Genomic DNA, 21,939 nt, shown 5'->3' with positions numbered 1-21,939 from the left:
CCGTGCAGTCCCCAGAGCTCACTCCACCTTGCACCTCCACCAGCGACAGCGTCAGTCACGGGAGATTCAAGCAAACCTACCAGGGCAGCAGAACATTCCTTATGGCAAAGGAGGACTGGCTTGTTCTGGCCCCACTTCCTCTGGATCCCTCAAGAAAAAAGGACTTTCAGTGCTCTGACTGAGGAACTCCAGGAACCTGGTGCAGATGGGAGTTCTGGATGTGAACATCTCACATTAGGAGCTCTGAGAGCTGTGAGAGCTGTGCCCACCCTGTCCTGAGACAGCACCTGCAGAGGAGTTCCAGCAGCAGGGCAAAGGGTGAAGGGGCCTTTCTCCATCCAGAAATTCCCTTAAAAACCAGGCAGTCCTGGAAGCAGCCACTTTCCCAGCAGTTTCTGCCAAGTGCAGCCACAAGAACATCATCCCTGGCCCAGCAGGCTGGGTTCAGAAGCCATGGCATCCCGGCCTCCTCCTGATCTCCAGCCTCCAGCGAGGCAGGAGCCAGCACAGCTGTTTACTCCGCTTGCTCCTTTGTACGTTGGTGGTGGTGTCAGCACAACAGGAAGCTCTTGTTAAATAGTTTGTTACTTAACTGCTGATGCAGAGCCACCGGGGAACCCAGGCGGAACGTGCAGCGCGTTCCGAGAGCTGGGGGAGCCTCGCAGCTCAGCCTCAGGGATTTAAGGGCTCTTGGCTCTGCCACCCCTTCCCTGGCGATTTGGGCATGTACGGAGTCCCTGGCCCTTCACAGCCCACCTGTTACACTGGGATAACTTCCCTGCATCAGCCTCGTCCATTTGAGGTCCCTGGAGAGACATCTGGCTCTTTTTCAGCTTTTGAACGGTGCTGAGAGCTCAGCAAGCCCCCCCCGCCTTCTCCAAGGCATCTGCAGAGACAAGAACTGACAAGTGAGGGAACTGCCCCACCAGCTGCAACACCAGAAACCCACCCACCCCACCTGTGCTGCTGTTGCCCGCACGCAGGGTCATCGGCCAGTGCCAGGGAACATCCAATGGTCACAAATCTGCTGTTGGGATCCCCACATCAGCCCCACAGCCGGCTGGTCCCACAGAGCAGCCCTCAGCCCACCTCCCTGACCGCTTCCTGAACCTGCTGCATCCCTCATCCCCCAAACACGGACCCCTGCTCATCGTGCGGTGCCACCGGGCTGAGTCATCGATGACATGGCAGACACAGCTCTGTCACCATGGCCACTGCACCAGGAGTGTTTGAAGCACTGACAGTGCTGGCTGGTCTCTCCCTCAGCAAAAAAGCCCAGCAGGGTTTCACTCTGGCACCCCAATATTTACAATTAAGTAATCTGCATGGGCAGTTTGTCCAAAACATGTTTTTTTCTATCCAGATTCCTTTTTGAAAAGAAGACAAGAAAAAAGCCGAGGCTAATGTTTCTACCAGAATTTCTTCTGTGTTCAGAGGAAAAAAAAACCAACAGAAACAACCAACCCACAAAAACCCTGAACTGTGGCAGCAAAGCTTTTAATCCAACATGATCCCAGCATCCTTGTTCCAAACCTCCCCTCCCTTCCTGGCTTCCCGGCTCTTTACTGAGAATACAGCGTGTCCGTGAGGAGAGAGGAACCCACCCAGCTGCCAGAGCAGTGGGCACAGGACACTTCTGGCACCTCCAGCCCAGCCAGTGCCCCATGGCCGGGCTCTGGCCCTCCCCCTGTGTGGCCCCAGGGACAGACACAGCCAACACCGCTCCCAGCACCGGAATTAAAAACATAAATCCACTCTCAGAGCAAACAACCAGCCACACCATCACCTCCAGCCACACCGGTCACACAGAACAAACAAAAATGACTTCAGCAAACGAGGCAGGAGCGTGCCAAGCCCGTTAAGACACTAAAGGAGTTACCACGTGCAGGGGCTGCCCTGCTCCCAGCACAGGCCATCAGTCAGCCCCAACACCTCAGGGTTCCACCCAGGTATCCATCCATGGCTCTAAGCCACATCCATAAAAACATCCAAGTCACAGAACCACCAGGATGAAAAAAAAAAAAATTCAAAAATAAATTAAAAAATAATAAAGCATTTGGTTTTTTCCCCACAGTTAAGCTGTGCTGTGAAGAAGATGGATTTTTCTTTCTGGCTTCCTCTTCCAGCTCTCATGTCTATTAAACTTTTCTCTAAATTAGAAATGTTCTCTTGTTATTACTGGTTATTCCCTCCCCCACGAGACTTTTATGACACTGTGAACTCTGGGCAGCTCTCAACCTACAACAAATCAAGCTCCAAATTGTTTCAGTTATTTTCTCCTAGCCTCTGAAGCCAAATATGGCTTTTTAATGGATTGCTATGAATTTTCAATATTTTTAAATGTTTGTGCCACACCATTCCCCCTGTAAAAACGAGGAGAGTGGACTTTCAACATGGCAGCAGGGAAATGCTTCTGCTGAAGGGGGGGGTCCTGCTTCCCACCTCAGAGTCTCACCCACAGATTCTCACAACACACACCCAGCAATGACTTGCATGTGGTTTCACAGAGATCTCTAAAGGACACCAGGTGACATTCAAAACCATCAGGATGCCTTGAAAGCAAAATCTCAGCTGTTCCTCAAACTCCAGCCCAACCATCCCAAACTCCTGCAGCCCATGAGCTGGGTGTGCCCACGGACCCAGAGCGGGCACAACATCCCCCATGCAAGGGCTCCTAAAGGGAGTGGAAGCAAAACTGCAACTGTTCTCTAAACATAACGAAATTAAAAGAGAAGTAAAAGATGGGGGCAAACCACCAGTAGCAGAGTTTTCAGTTTCCAGTGGAACCACAAGGTACCACTCAAGAGCTGGTGTGAATTCCCTACACCGGTGGGATCTTAAACCAAAAAATTTCCTCCTCTCAAGATGAGCACGGAAAGGCTCCACAAGCCACATGCCAGAACACCCCTGGGGCAGCAGCTGGAGAACTTCACCCCAAAGTCTCACCACTCACACCACAGCTCAGGGTGGATGAGGAGAATCCCTGCCCGGCAGAGGGATGTGTGTGCAGTGTCAGCTTTCCAGCACATCAGCAGGAGTCATTTTGCATCCAAAAATATCTAAGGAGGAACCGGGTCCCTCTTCAGCCAACAGGAGTGGGACTGTTTGATGACATTTGCTCCCCGCACATATGAGCAGAAAGAAATCAATGTACTTTGGACAGTCCAAACGCAGAACTCGGATCCTCAACACTCAAATTCAGAACAGCCCAGATCTTCATGCCAGCCTGCAGAGTAAGGACACTTTAAATCTCTTAGCAGCCACAAAAAAAACCCCTCATGAAGCATCTCCACTCCCATGAGCTGCCAACTCACTCCCAGCCCAACGCACAATTTCACTCTTTTCCTTGGATCCTCATCCAAAACAGCTACACCTGGATGGAAAATATTAAACTGTGCTCCACCAAGGAGCCGGAAATACCACGATGGAAATTTCAGCAGCAGCACAGGAACCAAGCAAAAAGCTGAAAATACTTCTCTAGGAAAAATAATAACAGTAAATACACACATGCTAAAATAAGACCAGATCTGAAAACTAGTCTGGAAATAACAAACCCAGCCCAAGTCAGACAAACCCATCCATGAACCAAGTGCCCAAGAGAGTTGACTCAACTTTTTGGGTTCATCAGGCACAAATTTAAGCTTCCAGCTACAGAATTCACAACCAGAAAACACACTGAAGCTCTATGAGAAATGACTTAAAGGAAGCAGCTTTTTGGTTTACTTTACAGACTCCACAAAAGGGGTCTGCATTTGGATTCACACGTTTTCTGACATGAATGTGCCCAGCGAAGCCCAAGGACAGCCCCTTCCCAGTTCTTGGCCATGTCCATCTTGGGACTCATTCCCATGGTTGCCATGCCGGATCCACTGCATGGAAACAGCAGGAACACCAAAGCAGTGTGGGTGGTGGGAATGCAAAACCCCTGATTGCAGGAGGGAGTCAGGGAGCAATTGGTACCCGATTCCCACCTTCCCATCCAGCCCTGCCATGATGCCTCTGGGATCTTACCATCACCTTCCGCTTCAGTATCGTTTCTCCACGACCAGCAACAGCCGTCCTTAAGGCTGCTAGGCCAGGAAAAGTTCTGGCATGGAGCTGGAAGATGTCAAGATGAGCAAATGACCCGGCTTCAGCCCACTGCCCCACTGCTCGTGCCAGCGTCACTCTGGTATCCCTGCTCACACGGGACAATTTCTGGCTGGGGAACTGCAACTTGCTTTGCTCTTACCGTAAGAGGAAGGGCACAGGTAGCAGACAGGTAAGCAGAACAGGAAACCTCCTTCTGAACAACAAAGGCACAGGTTTGCTTTCTGCCCGTGCAGCAATTCTGCAGAATCTATCTCACCAGTTCAACGCAGAAAAAGCCAATTAGGATGTCAAAGTGGTTTCGGTTTTACTAAGGCAGAGTTTGTAGCACTGGAAGAAAGGAAGTTCATTACAGACAAAGCCGAGTCTCTGGCTGGGAGACCTTAAAAGGACAGTCCAGCTCCCAGCACTTCGTCCCTTCCCATCTGCTCCGGCGTTTCCGCGGGACACGCGCAGCCACTCCGGCCAAGACGTGACGTCGTCTCTCCAGCCCCCGCTCGCCACGGCAGGAGCTGGATCCAGTCACAGCCACTGACTCAACCCAGTGGTCTCAGCCCTCAGCCCCTCGCATGCGCTGGGTTTGGCGGCTCTGCCACGGGGTTTTCCGTTTAAACGAGACAATGCACCCCCAACGCAGCAAGCTCCAGGGAGACACCGGATACTAATTAAATCCATACTGCTGCTGGAAAACCGAGCTGCAGAGGAACCAGCTGCCTTCCAAAAGTCCACAGCAGTTGGCCAGCAAAAAGCTGTTTACCAGTCCCATGGCTTCCGCTTCTCCTGCTCCCCCATCCATACATTTACATTTTCCAACCAGTCCCATCCTGCCCAGTTCTTGCACAGATTGATTATCACAAGCGTGCTGATCTCAGGAAGGAGCCTGCAAAGGTTTCTAGTCAAGACCCAACACTGCTTTTAATCCACTCATGCCCAGAGCATAAAGCCCAAGACTCAGCTGCACAACCAAGAGCGAATCTGAGAAGTTTCAGAGCAGAACAACCCAGGCAGGTCTGACTGACACACTGGGAAAGGGCAGGTCCCCAGTGCTCACCTCCTGCAAAACCTGAGCTTTGCTTTCACGCCTGGTAACTCTCCACAAAACAGGCTTTGTCTGCAAGCAGGCGTCCAAAGCACTGTCTGTATCCCAAATCACTGAGTCACATCTGTGCCCTGGGAAATAGAGAAGCCCAAGGAGAGCTGCTGCTCACACAGCTGCTGAGCACAGACTACAGAGCCCACAGCACCCTCAGGGCAGGCAGCCCTATCCCGTACCTCACCCTCTGCCACTGGATGCTGTGGGAAAGATACCCAAAGCCTTGACAGCTCAGGCACCCTTTTACTTCCCTGAGAGGTTGAACAAGGACAGATCCAAGTGCCTGCCTGTCCTGCAGGAGCACGGGGATCCAGCCCAAGGGCAGCTGGCTGATGAGGAATGGGAGCTGCACAAGCACAGCTGGAACAGGCATCACTGAGCCCTCTCCATCCCCAGCTCCACAGAAGTTTCAAGAGCAGATTTACCTTCGGATTCAGGTGGCAGCTGTAAGACTCCCCTGCAAAGCCTGTCTGTGAAAGGTATGATCCTACATACGTCACAAACACACAAATTCATCCCCACCGTAACCCACATCACCAGCCTGGCCATGACGGTCGCTGTGCTGGGCCACAAGAATCAGGCAGGAAAGCACTGTGTTCAGATGGCAGGTTTCTGAGCAGGCAAGTTCCCCTTCCACGTCCTCCCCTCCCCAGAGCTTCACAGTCACCAGGCAGTGGGACAAAACAGGCTTCTAGACGAATAGATAATTTTCACCCAGCAGCTGGGAACAACAGCTTCCATTTCCATCTGAGGCTGGAACACCTCCTCCTGTGCTGCTGTAGCCTGAAATAAGGTTAAGACCATCTCTACCAGCATGCTACTTCCCCAGCCCTGTCCCTGAATACTCCCACGCCTTTAAAAGCCAACACTTTTCATAAAAACAAGATGCTCGCCTTTCCCTTGATAAGGGATCTTAATGCACTTCCGGCAGCATGCACAGGAATGGATGTGGAAGAAGAGCTGCCATCGGTTTCCCAGGGAGAACAGGGGAAGGCTCTCTCCCCACCTCCACTGCAGCCAGAGATGTGCTGCACCTTTCCTGTGCAGCCACAGGCACGCAGCTGAGAGCTGCCCTGGCTCCAGAGAGCTCCAGGCACGGGCTGCAGGACATGCCCAGCTGAAGGACAAGGCTTAGAACAACCTGCTGCAAGAGGATTTGACAGCAAGCCCAGAGGAACAGCAGGTACAAATGCAGGCAGCAGCAGGAGGAAACATCAGAGGAACATGCCTCTGGCCCAGAATGGCCCAGCAAAGCAGAGAGGGGAACGCTGCAGCAGCTGTGAGGCCACAACGTGCCCATCCAAGAGCTGATCCTGAGCCCACCTGCTCAGCATCTCCCGGAGTCAGTGGGCACAGGGACCCACGGAGAACAGCACAGAGCTGGCACTGCTGACACACCTCACCAGGGCTGGGGGGGGGGCAGCTGTCTTAGCAAACGACCATCCGCTTCTCAACACGCTGGGATGGGCTTATTTCCCAGCCTGGCATCCAGGCCACTTGTTGCACTGCTTGCTGTTAAACTTTGGGGTCTTCCCTCCCTCCCCTCAATTTTCAGTAACACATAAGAGCACACACATGTATTTAAACATTAGCGCCAAGTCAGATGGTTGTAACAGCAAACTACCAGAGATCTCCGAATTCCAGTCCATGAAATCAGTTCTTCCCACCAAAGCAGGAGGATGGGAAGGTGTCCTGCTCTCCCTGCCCTGGGACAGCCCAAACGTCACCACAAGGCCAGTCCATCACAAAGCCTCATCACACACAACGCTGTGCACAGTGCCACTGCTTCTCTCCACTGCACTGACAGCAGAGCAGGGTCCACACTCTCCACTACAACCCACTGAGAAGGCCCTACAGCAAAAGCTTCCTCCTTTATGCAACCACAGGCCCCTGAGGACAGAAACTGAGGCAGGACATGACAGCAGCCATTGTCACAGGAGAGAATGCCCCAGGAGGGGCTGCAGTGCCACTGTCACCCCTCGCCACAAGCTACAGAGTGAGTCTCCACCTGTGGCACACAGCCCTGGACTCTCAGCCATCAGCGCAGCCAGTGCACAACACAACAGCTCCCTGCTGACACAGCTTTAGCAACTCCTTTATCAATTCCCACACATGAGAAAGCTGAGAGCAGCTCTCAGACAGCGAGGAAGGGGACCCCCTGCAGCCCCCAACACCCTGAGTTATGGCTTTCTCTGTCCCACAGGGCTCCCTGGAGAAGCACTGCTCTCCCCAGCCAGCCCTGCCTCCCACCCACCCCCTCTCCTCTGGGAGCCACCCCGCTGGTGTCGTGGGCATTCTGGAGGGGGACACTGCCCACGGGATGATCCAACCTTGTCACAGCAAGATGAGGCTCCAGAGGAAGCCCAGGCAGAGGCGTTTTGGTGTGCATGAGTCAGAGGGTCTGAGCACACAGTGGGGTGGGATGTCCCCCCACACGCTGTGGGAGAGCTCCTCGTGGGACAGCTCTGCTTCCAGAACGTGAACCACGCCGGCATCCCACGGGCCAGGAGCAGCAGCAGGGAGGACACGGGATGACAGGGCCATCCAAGCGCTGTCTCACAGGGAGTGCTGTCAGGTGGTGGGAGATGTGCAAGAGCAGAGGAAGAACACAACCCATTCAAGGATGTCCTCAGAGATCCCACAGCCTCAAATCCCACAGGTACTCCTTTTGGCATTGCAAAGGATCAGCTGAAGTCAGGGTGAGGGGATCAACATTTGTTCTCCAAAGGATAAGAGACATTTTCCAACACCTCTCCCATAACAAAAGCACATTTCTGGATGCACGTGTCTCTCTTTGCTTCCCTTCCTCCTCCAAGCCCAAGCTGGGTCTGAAAACCTTTCATCCACCTGGAAGAGATTTCCTCCCCACAGAGGAACTTGACTGAAAACCAGCACAGGCAAGCCCAGCACCCTCCTCCCCACGGAGTGGGACACCACAGTGACACACTCAGGACTTGTTCCCCTCCACAGCCTTTGGATCAGCTCCTAAATAACCTCAGGAGCAGGAGACTGGGAACAGACTGCTGCCCCCAGACACTCACACCACGAGCCTCCCCACAGCACAAATGGCTGTGGAACAACACTGAACAACTCAGGGTATCCCAGCTTGCTCCCAAACTTGCAGGGAGTGGGAGATCAAAATTTAGTAGAGAACTAGAAGTGGTTCCATTTCCCTTCCCTGCAGCCTCTAATGAGCACAGAATGAGCAAAACCACTCCCTCCACTCTGTCTGCATGGCCTCCTCGTGTGCAAAACACAGGGAGCAGGAGGATCCCAACACAGCCCCTCCTGTGCAAGGCACAGGGAGCAGGGGGATCCCAACACAGCCCCTCCTGTGCAAGGCACAGGGAGCAGGGGGATCCCAACACAGGAGGACAGACAAGGAATCTGAGGGATACCATCAGCAGATTGCGCCAGCCTGACAATTTCTGTGCTAGGGACACAGGTGACGTTCACTCTTCTGGAAACCACCATCTCTGGAGGGCAGGACATCCCCACTGCTCAAGCTGCTGCATGGCCACAGCAGACTGCCTTGTCTTATCTGAACCACAGCTTTCCAAGCACCCATGCATGAGAAAATCCCCTCTGTTCCAGGAGAGTCCAGGCCACCAGGGAGAGCAGATGACACCAGGTGTGGATGCTGCCATTTCAGATTTACATGCCACACCAGGTGGGACACCCCAGAAGAGACCCCATCCGCTCTCCTGTGTTGGCATCCACACCATATGGCTCTGGGGGTTGGACACACACCTCCTTCTCTCCCAGCAAGCTGGGAAACAATCCAAGCAGCAGCATTAGCCATCTTATCTTCCCGATGTCCCTCGTCACAGGCTCCAGGGGCTTTCCAGACCAATGCCCCCCCAGCTCTTACATCGCTCCTTGCAGCAGCTGGTTCAGAGTAGGTCACCAAGGAAGTGTCATTACAGAAGAGGGAACTGAGGCACAACACTGCCACATGTCACACAGAAAGCAGTGGCAGGAGAGGCAGAAAATCCCAGTCCCCAAAGGCTGCTGTGCCCTCTAAGGTCACCTGCAGGGATGGCCGCCCTGACCACAGGTGACTTCTGCAGGCAGGGCAGTAAGCTGGCACAGGGCAGTAACCCGGCACAGCCCCAGGAGCGGGTCAGAGGCCTGACCTGGTGATTGCCAGATTGGTTTCAGATTTGTTTCCTGGTTCACATTTCCAGGAGGTGGATGGAGCAGATACTGAAGCCCACAACTCCCTCCTCCTGCTCCTCCTCACCAGTGCCACCCCAGGCAACCACAACCTCTTAAGAGTTGCTGCTCTCCTGCCAGGGGATAGAGGGACACCACCCAACTCTGCCGCTCCAGAGCTGTCACCACAGAGGTGTGGGAAAGGAGGGACTCCCAATCCAACAACTTTGGGAGGGTGAGCTGTTCTGTACCACCCAGAGAACCCAGTGCAGAGCCAGGGAAGCACTGGGAGCACTCGCAGGGTATCCAAAAGCTCAGTCAGAAGAAGGTGCCATCCATCAGTCCAGCAGCTCCAGGCAGACCCAGTGAGGGGCTGGAAATTCTGTGTGGCAAAGCAATCAGCTCCTGACAGGAGAGCCAAAGCCCACCTGGGTGGCTCTGAGAAACCAGACAGCTTTTCCCTGTCACCTTCATCAACGCAGGCTGGATATCAGGAGGAATTTGTTCCTTAAAAGGGTTGCTAAACACTGCAAGGGGCTGTCAAGAGAGGTGGTAAAGTCACCACCCCTGAAGGTGTTTAAGGAAAGACTGGACATGGCACTCAGTGCTCTGAGCTGAGTGATAGGGTGGGGATTGGTCACAGGTTGGACTCAGTCTTAGGGATCTTTTCCAGCCTAAATGATTCTGGGATTCCGTGCTCAATTCCCATGGGCAAGAGCTGTAACACGGATTTGCCCAGTACTTCAAGCAACAGGACTCCTTTCCAGCCCTGCCTGGGACCAGGGGAGGAAGAGGCAGAGACAACACACAGCACTGGAGGAATGAAAACCACAGTTTCATCTCCCACCTCCAAGACGTGGGATAGCTACTCATCCCACAGGGAATGGGGGCAAGGGGCGAGTTGAGTACTCTGGAAGGGGTTTTTAATGAGCCACCTACACACCAGCCACAGTTTAAAGGGAGAAACAGACCCACAAAGACTCCAACTCAGCAGATTCAGAACAATTCCAGCCCGGCTGCCAAAGGCCTGAGCACTGAGATGGTGAGAGCTGTGTGTGCCAGCAGGGTTCCCTGCTCCTCAGCCATCTGGGGACTGTCACTCTGCACAGATCTGCTTGGCCTCCTGTCATGTGTAGTGCTACCAACCCCTTTCCTGTCAGCAGGATCTGGGTTGGCAGAAACACTTTTAATTGTAGGATTTTTTTTTTCTCTTAACCCATATCCCCTTGACAGAACCAGGTTAGGAAGCAGCTGCACTGGCAGATCTGGGGTGGCCTTTTGCGAGGCGAGGCAGGGGAAAAAAGGGGTGCCTGAATCCAGTTATCTCTTCAATCACCAGACCACAGTTAATCACAACTTCCCCACCTCTCCTAAGGTCGCACGGAAAGGGGGAACACCACCAGCTCAGCTCTGTCCCAGCCCAGTCCCTTTGCTCCAGAGCAGACCCTTTGTCCTGGAGAGTCCCGGAGCAGGGTGGGCGGAAGGGATGTCATTCCCACTGGTGACAAGGACTGTTTCCATTTCTAGGTGGCAGAGCTGCAGCTCTGCCAAGCTGAGCTGTCCCACATTCTCCCCTCTGTTTTTTTCCCCAGGCTGCTCCAAGCCCCACACATTTCCCCTCAAATAACTGCCAAATCCTACAAATTTGGCGGGGGGACAAAAAGGGGAGGTAAGGGTAAGCATCCAGCAGGACTAACCAGGAAACCTCTCCCCAAAGAGCTGTCAAATTCCATGTGCTGAGATGCCAAAATCACTTCCCTGCTGCAGAGCCACACAGGAGCTGACTCGGTGCGGTCCTGGCTCCCAGCTCTCCTCCCCAGCAGGGACAGTCACCCAGCAGGGACAGCATTCCAGGGCCACAGGCAGGACCCACAGCCCAGACCATAAGGAGGAAGAGCAGCACCATGCAATTAATCTTTCCTGCGGAATAACTGGGGCAGAGGGATGTTCTGTGGCACAACAGCATCCATCAGCTTCCGTGCCAGAGCCAGCAGCATCTTCAGGGAAGCAGCGAGCGATCCACGAGGCGTTCATCTTCCCACCCCCTCTATTACAGGACCATCAGCAGCTCAATCCATCACAGTTTTCCTTGCAACCTCTCAAAGGTATGGAAGCGACCTGCTTATTTCACAGATGGGCATGGAAGCATCGCTGATCTCAGAGGCAAAAAAAAGAGGATAGAGAACAGAGATTCCCAACTAACTGGAGACTAACTGGGACAAATTCCTGAGGCCTAGGCAAGCACCCGTCTGCTGGCCTGCAGGGAGGGAGAAGCTTCAGAACAGAGGGACTGGAAACCTACATCCCATTCTCGGTCACACCACAAGCTGTGCAGGATCTCTTCACTCCTCCATCCCTCACACAGAGGATCACAGCCTCACAACCCTTTATTAAGCACTGGGACAGCTTTGTGGATTAAGGGCTCGGTCTGGTTTGCACCAACCTCCACATCACAAAGGCACATTCCAAAGGTTTTTTTCTCATCTTCCCTCATCCCCCACCTGTGTGTATTTTGCAGGGGATGAGAAGGCCAGGACTGAAACAGGAAGAGCACAGGACTGGCTACAGCTGAAGAGGTGGTGCTGTGCACTGGGAAAGGAAACTTTCAAGGGGTTCATCCAAAATACTCTCTCAAACAGGTACATCCAGTGCAACTTCACTGGTTCCTCCCTTCCCCTTACCTGCTTCTTTCAACCCTACACAAAGGGCTTAATTTATAAAATCAGAGGGATCGTTCCAATGAAGGAACATGCAGGATACACCCCCAGGAGGACCCATTTCATCTTGCTGCTATTAATACCTGGAACACTATTTGCACGAACAGACTGTCCTTTCTCCCTTGTTTCTGGGCTCTCACTTCTCTGGTTTGTCCCAGAAACCCCAGCCAACACACGTTCACCCTCCTCTAGTACACGCTTCCATCCAAAACCCCAACCTTTCCTCTTTTTTTGAGTTAATTACTCATATTTCTGGTTCACATCACCTCTTTCAACCCCTGCAGACAGGATACAGCTCCCCTGGCTCCCTCATTCATTAGGCAGCCAATTTGTGGGCCTAAACCCATCAACTCTCATTATGGAAAGGGACCAAGACTTCCCACAGCTGCTCAGCATCCCACTATCCTCCAAGCTGGATGGGGTTCTCACTCCTCTTTGCTTCCCCAGCACCAAAGCTGTGACTAAGAGCCAGAGCCATGCTCTGGCTGGGCTTGGCTCTCTTCGGCACAGCGTCAGGCTGGGCCCGAGGGCTGCCTGCAAGCCCTTTGTTACACTGGCACGAAGAAGTTCTCAACCTTTGAGAGCTGTGCTGAGCTCTGCCCGCAGGAGCCCAGGCAAAGCCTTCCCCTTGCAAACAGCCGCGTGCCTTTGGTTTTGCTTCAAGAGGAAACATGTTTTCTCTGTATCCAGGCGTAAAACAGTCAAGCCCGGCCAAAACCATCCAATCAACAGCACAGAGCATGACAAGTCAGGGCAGAGGGTTACCATGGAGCTAAGGAAGCCCAGACTTCCCAGCCAGACCCAGAATTCCTGACCTGCCCTGTCTGCAGAGAGGGGCTGGGAAGAGGATCAGGCTCCTCTCCATCGCCGTGTCTTCACACACCACAACCAGCCCGAGCAGCCTGAGATGCCACCACAACCTGACCCGAATTGTGACATGCACCAGCACACAGCCCCGTTCAGCTGCTCTCCCAGAAACGTGGGACAAGCTCAGCACTGAACCAGCAGCAGGCTTTACCTGGTTGTTCAGGGCACCCTGCGAGAAGGATCACACACAAAGGTGAAGGATCACACTGAAAGGTGAGGAGAAGCCATGAGCACCTCATCAAGCCAGCCCAGGGAATGGGAAATCCTACTATAGCAGGCTCCACTGCAGAGGATTTCACAGCTAATGAACCCTTGCCACCACAGACCACAGCGAAAGCAAAAGCAGCAGAGCGTTTCTTTTCTGATAAGCTGCTTTTATCAGGAAGTTCAGCCCGGCTGCCCACACCAGCCCCAGCTGGAGAGCAGCTCCAAGCCTATGCCTTTAAATCCCTTGGCAGCGCAGGACGGGGGCTGTGGGAGCAGACACGCCCTGTACTCCAGCGCTGGAGCACACAAACATTTCCTCCCAGCCATTCCCGCACCGCGGCTCGGCCAGAGCTGCCTCGTACCTGCCAGGGCCGTGCCAGAGGCAACGCAGGCTGTGCCACACAGACCTGGACGTGCACAGCCTTCGACTCATTTCCTGAATCCCTCCTGCTTCCCCGCCAGCACTGGACATTCTTCCCTCAAACTTCTTCCTTAAGGCCAATATTTGGAGTCTAACAGGCATTCCTCATGGAAGGCACAAGTTAAATATTGGCCCTAAAACAACAGCAAGTGCCTTTCAATGATTCTGGCTGGAGAAGCACTGCTCTGGACTTTGATTTCTGGCTCTGAACAAAAATAGGAGTAGAGCATTGAGCATTACACTCTTCTCCTGGGAGAAGTCAGATTTCAGGCTCTGCCAGTCCCCTGCCAGGACCACAACCAGCAGTGGGAACTGTCCCTGCTCGTGCTTTCTCACACCTCGGGTGTCTGCTGTCACCCAGCCAAGGCTGCTGCAGTGCATCCTCTGCGCCGGGCACAGGATCAGCCTGAGTCTCGTTTCCAGGTCTGTGATTACAGATCCTCAGACAGACACTGGAGAAGACCTGCTGGGAACTATGGGTGCCATCCAGGGCATTTGCACACCTTGTCCTTCCCGCCTCTGGCTGCACCACCAGCACCGCCAAAGGTGCCCACCTCTCCATCCAGCCATGCCCAGCTCTTCAGTGCAGAAGATGCTCCAGGCTGTTCCTGCTCTGCAGGCAGCCCAGCTCCCGATGCACATGCTGGCTCTTGTAAGAAAACATCCCAGCAAGGTAGGAGTCCAAGTAGCCAGAGAGATGGCAGCACAATAAAAGGGAGAGGGAAGGGTGAGGAGGAAAAAGAAACCTGCACTGAGGCCTGTACACCTGAAGCATGGCACCGGTCAGGCGCTCGGATGTCATGGGCATTTTCTACATGGATCAGGGGAGCAGAGCTGCTGTCATGACTCTGAAGCCAGAGCCCTGCAGAGCCAGGTTCGTTGCACCCCAGAGCAGCTCTGTGACGTCCAGATGCTGCTGATCCAAGCCTGAGCAGAGGGGCTGCTCCATCAACCCCCACTGCAGGCAGGTCCCAAAGAGCCCCTGCCAAAACCACCGCAAACCAGAGTCCGCTCCAACACCAGGGGTCTGCCCACTGCTTCTCCCGAAAACACCACAACAGTTACCCTGAGAAAGGTTACATGGCACAGATGTGCTACACACCAACTCACACTCGCAGGGTTTGTTCTACGTCCTGCTAAATTTAGCATGGCGTGTGTTAAATGAGCTTCCCTTTCACTCTCCTGTGGACCCAGTAAGCCCAGGAGCACCTTGCTCAGCTCTGCCCGGTCTGAGCAGGCCTGGGAGGCAGGAGAGGACTGAGCAGTGGAGAGCTGCTCCCTGGCAACATCCCCTGCTGTTCTGTGAGATGGGGAGCTCTGACGGTCTGCTGTGCTGGAATTCCTCTCTAATTCCTTTCCAAGACACTTACCATGGCACTTCAAGCTGGGGAATCTGCTGGAGGCTCTGACAACCTCTCAGTGAGATGCCCTGATGGGGCAGATACCCCTCTGAAAACAGCACGGGTTTAAAACCAGCTGCGAGTCACCCTGGGGGAAATGTTAAAGCTCTGAGCACTTCCTATTCCTTCCCCAGCCACTGAAGCCCATAGAGCAACGAGCTCCAGCAAGTTTGAGCAAGAATTTCCAAGGCTCCAGGCAGAGACCAGCCTGTACCTGTCAGCAGCCACACCTCCTCATCCCACAGCACACTGACCCCGCACTCCCAGAGCTGACTGCTGCTCCTCAGCTCCCGGCTCCAAGCAGCCCCTTCCAGCTCAGGGACCCTACCTCCGCTCCCAGCGCCTCAGTCCTTCCTTAACATTCCCTGTACTTGGCTACACCAAAGCCAGACTTCAACTCAAACTGCCATCGCCTTCGGGATGAGAGAAATTGGCAGAGATGGGGGTGGGGGGATTCCAGGAGAGCCTCAGCCTGCCCCTCACCCACACACAGGGCACAGAAGGTGCTGGAAAGCACCATCCTCTCCCTGCATCAAACCAGGGAAACCAGGCAGAGTATAAACTTCATCACTGCCAACAGCCCCTGCTAAAAAAAGGATAAGAGAAAGGGTTTTTTGCTTTGTTGTTTGTACCTCGGTGCTACCTCAAAAGCAGTGAGATTCTTTTACCTGAAAACATTGGGCGAGGACAGAGTCTGCAAGAATGGAGCTTTTGTAGCACAAACACAGCTCTGTTCGGGTTTAAATTAGATTTCCACTGACCTTTTTGAGCCCATCGTTCAGCCACCCACACCCAAGCAGCCCCTCTTAGCAAGACTCTGCAGCCCTCAGCCTGGGAAGACGAAATGAACCCCCAGAGACTTGGCTGTGCTCCCAGGGAACCCCCACACCCCTCCCAGCACCACTCCTGCTGCACAGAGCTGCTCAGCTGCAGGGCTGCAAAGCTCTTCCAAAGGAAAGCTGCACAAAATCCAAGTTCAAGCTCAACCTTAACCCCTGTTTATTAACTTAAGAACATCCCTCTCAGGGTGACAAAGCCCGTGCCTCACCTGCCAACTGTCTCATTCACCACTGGGAAAGCAAAGGCCAGGCCCGCCTCATTAAAAAGCATTACATAACATTAAGTAACAAAGGGCTACAGGACATTCTTTGCTTGGTGGACACATAAAAATGAATGACTCAAAAATTAACGCTCCTTTCCTCCAGACTCCCAGTGTCTCCAGCACCCTGGGAGGCCAATGGCACCTTATTTCCTAGGCAACAATGTCATGGTTCATCCCAAATCCTGCTCTCACATCCAACTTACTGCCATCCCTGCCCTGCCGACACTAAACACCACACAGCACTGCCCAGCTCTCTTTCAGAGCACAGTCCCCACCAGACCCCAGTGGATGTGTTTCTGCTGTCTCACAGCTCACACTGAGGGGAAGCCGAGATCTCGGCCTGTGGCACAGGGACCCTTCCCCAGCCTGGGGTCAGCTCAGCTGGACCTCACCGGACAGGACTTTGGGCTTTCCCCATGTCACCATCTCAGTGCAAGCCTTTCACAGACAGGACTGTGAGAACATTTGGTTTCACTGTCACCACTGAAGTGGCCTCAAGACCTGTGTTTCCTACAAGGAGGATGTTTCTGCTGCGACATTTCAAGTGCCAGGGGCCTGATGCGGTGGGGAAGGCAGATGTCAGCAGGGCACTGCTTGGAAAGGCCACTGCCACCAACCTCTCAGCAGAACACAGACTCCACAGGCACTGGGAGATCTTCCTGGACACACGGTGAACTTCTGTCCACCATCTTGCTGGAGCCAAAGAAGCCAATTTAAAGTCTTTATAGAACTAATTGAATTCCTCTACTCCAGGAGCAAACTCTCCTTACCGTGGGCAGTGGATGAAATCAGAGACTTCTTGCTCCATGTAGCATTTTGAAACACCCTGCAAAGCCTTACCTAGAAGTTTCACCTTACCTAAGAGCCATTTCCTACACCACACAGGGCTCATTGTGGGTGCTGATCTGTTGCTGCCGCACTCTGAGCGCAGCGAGCGGAAGGCAGAGAGACGTCCTGTGGTTTTACAGCCACTGCACCTCCCTCCCTCCTGCCCCACCAGGCTGGGGAGCAACAGCTTTGAGCACCACAGGTGTCACCCAGGAACCTGACAGCGTAGGACAGACAAGGCAGGGTGTGCTGGAACACCTCGGCTCCACGCATGGAATCACAGAATGGTTTGGGTTGGAAGGGGCCTTAGAGCTCATCCAGTTCCACCTCCTGCCATGGACAGGGACGCTCCTTTGATCCAACCTGGCCTTGGACACTTCCAAGGACGGGGCAGCCACAGCTGCTTTGTGCCAGAGCCTCACCATTCTCACAGCCAGAAATTTCTTCCCAATATCCATCTAACCCTGCCCTCTGTCAGGGGGAAGCCATTCCTCCTTGTCCTGTCACTCCAGTTCCTGATGCACAGGCTGCTTTTTCAAAGCCAGTTATTAAGGAATAATGCATCCATGTAACACGCAAGGGAGGGGCTGCCCACAGGAAGGGCTGCGGGGTTACAGCCTGGGCAGGGATTTAGAATTCCCCAGGAGGAGGAGGGCAGCTGGCATGAATGGGGGAGCCTGACAGAGGACCCTGATGCTCCACACTCACCTGCCCCAGCAGCTTTTCACCTCCCTCACAACCAAAGTTGCTGCTCCTCTATAGCAACAGATCCACCAGAGACATCAAGTGCCAGCAGGAGTAGAAACAGCCTTTCTCATGAAACCCCAAAACTATTCACACAGCTTTTTTAACAGGAAGATGACTTGTTCTCCAGCAGAACCCCAGAGCTGCTGGGACCTGCTCTCCCTCCCTGCCCTCCCAGCTCATAGGGTAGAGCTGGACCGAAGCAGACTCCAGGTCACACCATGTCTGGGCCAAGGAAGGAGGCTCAGGTTCACAGCTTCTCACTGCACCCACAACGAGCCACGTCTGCCCAGTCAGAGCCCAATTACAGGGCTGTGGGCAGAGCTGTTCCCACAGGCTCTCAGAAAAAAGCCGTGGCAAACACACGAAGGAAGCTTCTGTGCTGGCACCCGAGCCTGTCCCCGCTCAGCAGCACTACAAGGGAAGAGGGTCTGACTCCTCAAACTGCAGCTGGAAGTCACAGGAGTAGCACAGGGCAAACCAGGCCACTGCCCTCTGGTACCAAACCCCACAGTGCCGAGCCCTGCTGAGCGAGGGGAGGGTCTCCTCCCCAGCCCAGGGGCTGCACCTCTCCTGCACACCCCACAACAGCACATCAGGGGTTGCTGCTCACCCGAGGCTTCCCTCACCCTTCCCACCAAGCCTTTAGTGCCTGTGGAGCTGCAGTTCCTGTCTGAAGGCAGAGATAAACAGCTTCCTACCCACCCTGGCTCGCACAGGGCCCGGGCCTTGCAGCAGTGGCCTGGATCGAGGGTCGGGCACAAACCTGGAGGGACCAGCCAAAGCACAGGAGTGCTGCTCCAGCACAGCTCATCCCAGCTCCTCCTAGCTAGGAAAACCACGGGGAGAGGGGGTGGGCAGGGGGAGACAGCTCCGGAGCACAGCCAGGCCCAAGTCCAGCAAAGATGTTTATTGGCAGCTGCTCTCAGACATTGTGTCTTCCAGCCCAGTGGGGCTGGAGGGGGGGGAAAATACTGATTGTCCATGAGCACAACCCTCATGTCATTCCCATTGATCCGCTGAGTCACTCCCGTATTAACAGTTTTGACAACACCCGGGCTGCACAGGAGCTCTGACACGGAATACAAAACAAGGGGCACCGCGAAGCCGCTCCGGAGAGCGGCACCCAGGAACCTGCTGAGCTGCCAGGGCCCGCTTCCTCCTCTCAGGAGCTGCACCAAGAGCAGCCAGCACACAGCACGCTGCAGGGGCAGAGCACACGGCTCCCTCCAGTCTGCCCGGGGAAACTGCTGGACACAAGGTCTGCCCTGCAAACCGCCACCAGCTGCACCCCATGGATGCAGGGTCAAAGCAGAACAGCTGCTGCTTCGGCAAAGGAACTACACAAGTGATTTTTAAGTGATTTATAAGGCCTCACAGATCTGTCAGATAACGAGGAGGAGATCAAACCCAAAGGCACAGGAGGGCAGCCACCTCTCCAGGCTGAGGGACAACCCCTAGAGAGCTGGGGGCTCCCCAGACCTCATGTCCCCACAGACCTGAGCATGCTGGCATTAGACCAGTCAGAACCACAACCCTCCCAGCACCCCAGAGGTGCTCAGGAGCGATAAAACACTGACCAAACAACATTCTTATCTGCAATGTACCAAATTAAAACAAAACCAACAAATCTTTGGCAAGTTCCTCACAGCAGCCAAGCCTATCCCACCACGGCGAAGGCTCCCCATGGAGGCCTCCTGCCCTAATTTGCAGCAATTCTTTGTCAGACCACTGGCAAACACCAAATGTTTGCTCCAATCTGTTACATAAGGCCCAATTTTTAAACCTGTGTGCAGGGAGATGGGGGCACACTGTGTGTGGCGGCCTGACAGGGCAGCCTGGCTGGCAGGTGAACTCACACACTCCTCAGAATGCACTTCCACATCTCCAACCACTTGTTGTGAGGAAGGAAAACAAATGTGTTAGTTAAGGAGGCAACTTCCAAAGGTTTTACACATCTTTCAACCCAGTTAACTCGAACTCTTTGGAATGGACTAATATCATGACAACTCGAAAGGGGTTTGTGAAACTTTGCTTTTTAACTTCCAAAACACACCAAACACGGCAAGTCCTCATGCTGCCCAGTGCATAAAAGAGAAGGCACCTTCCTGACCACCCCCACAACTTCCCGTGGTTTGCTCCCCGAGATCCAAGAGCCAGCTCCCTGGCTCGGCTCCCTCCTGCCAGCCAGCGACAGGAGCCACAGGCCTCCCCGGCAGAGCTGCTCCTCATCTGCAAACCTCAGGAACAGCTCAAGTCGGCTCCTGTCTGCTGGGGGCAGGAGGGGGAGGGCACTTTCCCCGTTTCTCACATTCATCCTCACCCGCTTCGTTGAAGAAAAAAAAGCCGTTTTAAATACCAGGTTCAGCACAGTCCTTTCCCCAAATAAACACTTCCCAACCCCTCCGGAGAGAGGAAAGCCACACACAAAGGAGCCAACATCCTGCGAGGCTCGGGCAGGCCGGGGCAGGGTGCGGGCCGAGGGCCACGGCGGGGAGGATCCGACCCCATCCCTGCCGCCCACCCGGCCTCGGGGGGCCCTGGGGGGCTCGGACCCCTTCCCCGGGGCCACAAAACAGTCACAGCCGGGAGGGGACGGGGCGAGGCGGCACTGGGCCCTCAGACCCCGGCCCAGTCCGACCCCAAAGCCTCCCTCACCCCCCGATCCCACCCCGACCCCCACAGCCCCCCCATCCCCCCGGCCCAGACCGACCCCCCCTCAGCCCCACCGGCCGGCGACCTCCCCAGGCCAAGCCGGGGCCTTCCCCGGCACTCCCGCGATCCCCACAGCCCCTTCCTCTCTCCGGGCCCTTCCCGGCTCTCAACCCCCTCCGCCACCGCCCCAGCCCCGCCGCCCCCGCCCGCGGCGCCGCCCGGCCCGGCCGCCCCTCCCCGGTGCCAGCCGTGCGGAGCCGCGGCCGCAGGGCCCCCGCCGTCCCCCGGTGCTCCCCCGGTGTTACCTCGGCGGTCCCTCAGCGCCGGGCGGCGGCGCCGCTGCCCCGCGGCCGCTCCCCCATGGCGGCGCCCCCGGCCCGGCCCCGCTCGCCTCCCCTCCGCCGCTGCGCCAACGGCGTACGGCCCGCGCTGCGCCAACGGCGTAGGCGCCGCGCCGCGCCCGTGCGCGCCCGCACGCCAGCGGCGCAAGCGCGCTTCGTGAATACGGCCCGCGGGGCGGAGCGCGGCGCAAGCGCAGCGGGCGCGAGGGTGGCGGCGCAGCGGCGCTGGCGTAGCGCGCGTTCGGGAATAGCGGCCGGCAGGCGGCGGCGTGCCTTTGCGGCAGCGCCGCGCGCTTTACGGCAGCCCCGGTTAACCCCGCGCTGCCCGGCGCCGCTGATCGCGACAAGCGCCGCTGTCGCGACAGGGCCAGCGCTGCCTCAGCGCCCTGCAGGGGGGGAGGGCGCAGCTCTCACACAGGGAACAGGCCGCGCTGTAGTGTGCCTTGTAGGGTCCGGCTCCGGCGTGGGTTGTCGCGGTGCTGTCGCGACTTGGATGCCACCGTCCTCCGGGTGGGGTACGGGCCTGTTGCGGGGACAGCATGGGGTGTATCGACCCAGTTAGAGGGGACAGGCCCTAGTATGTGAGCGAGCCCCTCAGCGGAGTACAGACCCCGTGCTGGGGTAGAGTCCCTGTTGTGGGGTACAGCCCCTATTTTGGGGTACAGCCCCCGTGCTTGGGTACAGGCCCTGTTTTGGGGTACAGCCCCATGCTGGAGTACAGCCCCTATTTTGGGGTACAGGCCCTGTTTTGGGGTACAGCCCCATGCTGGAGTACAGCCCCTATTTTGGGGTACAGGCCCTGTTTTGGGGTACAGCCCCATGCTGGAGTACAGCCCCTATTTTGGGGTACAGCCCCCGTGCTTGGGTACAGGCCCTGTTTTAGGGTACAGCGCCTGTTTTAGGGTACAACCCCTGTTCTTGGATACAGACCCTGTTTTAGGGTACAGCCCCTGCTCTGGGGTATGGCCCCATTCTGGGGTACAGCCCCTTTTTGGGGCACAGTTCCCTCCTCACATCCATCCCCACCACAGGCCCTCTGGGGCAACCTCGGGATGGGGAATGGGGGTCCCGCAGAGGGGGCACAGCTGTGGTACCTCTCCGATGGGAACAGAGGGGAGTTGGGGTGGGATTTTACAGGCATTGCTGCCTTTTTGGGGACATCAGCTCCGAGCAAAGCCACTCTGAGGGAGGCAGAGCTGCTGCCATCCCACTGCCATCCTGCTGCCTCGCAGGGGACAGAGCTCCAGGACAGTGGGATCTGCTGGGACAGGAGCCAGGCAGGGACACAGGAACCGGGCAGGGATGCAGACCCCAGTGCCA

At 55.4% G+C, this 21,939-nt stretch overlaps 1 protein-coding gene across 1 annotated transcript in view; it reads right to left on the bottom strand.

The window, feature by feature from the left end:
* Positions 1-20,661, bottom strand: part of CSNK1G2 (casein kinase 1 gamma 2) — a 41,822-nt gene extending 21,161 nt beyond the window's left edge. Inside the window, exon 1 of the mRNA XM_048288355.1 lies at positions 20,584-20,661. The gene's annotated coding sequence lies outside the window, so the exon portion shown is untranslated. The remainder of the gene's footprint in view (positions 1-20,583) is intronic.
* Positions 20,662-21,939: the final 1,278 nt, after the last annotated feature.

This window comes from Corvus hawaiiensis, chromosome 28 (assembly GCF_020740725.1).
Source record: "Corvus hawaiiensis isolate bCorHaw1 chromosome 28, bCorHaw1.pri.cur, whole genome shotgun sequence".
Taxonomy (NCBI): Eukaryota; Metazoa; Chordata; class Aves; order Passeriformes; family Corvidae; genus Corvus; species Corvus hawaiiensis.
The sequence above is the reverse complement of the archived record's forward strand: the minus strand, read 5'-3'. Positions and strand labels throughout refer to the sequence as shown.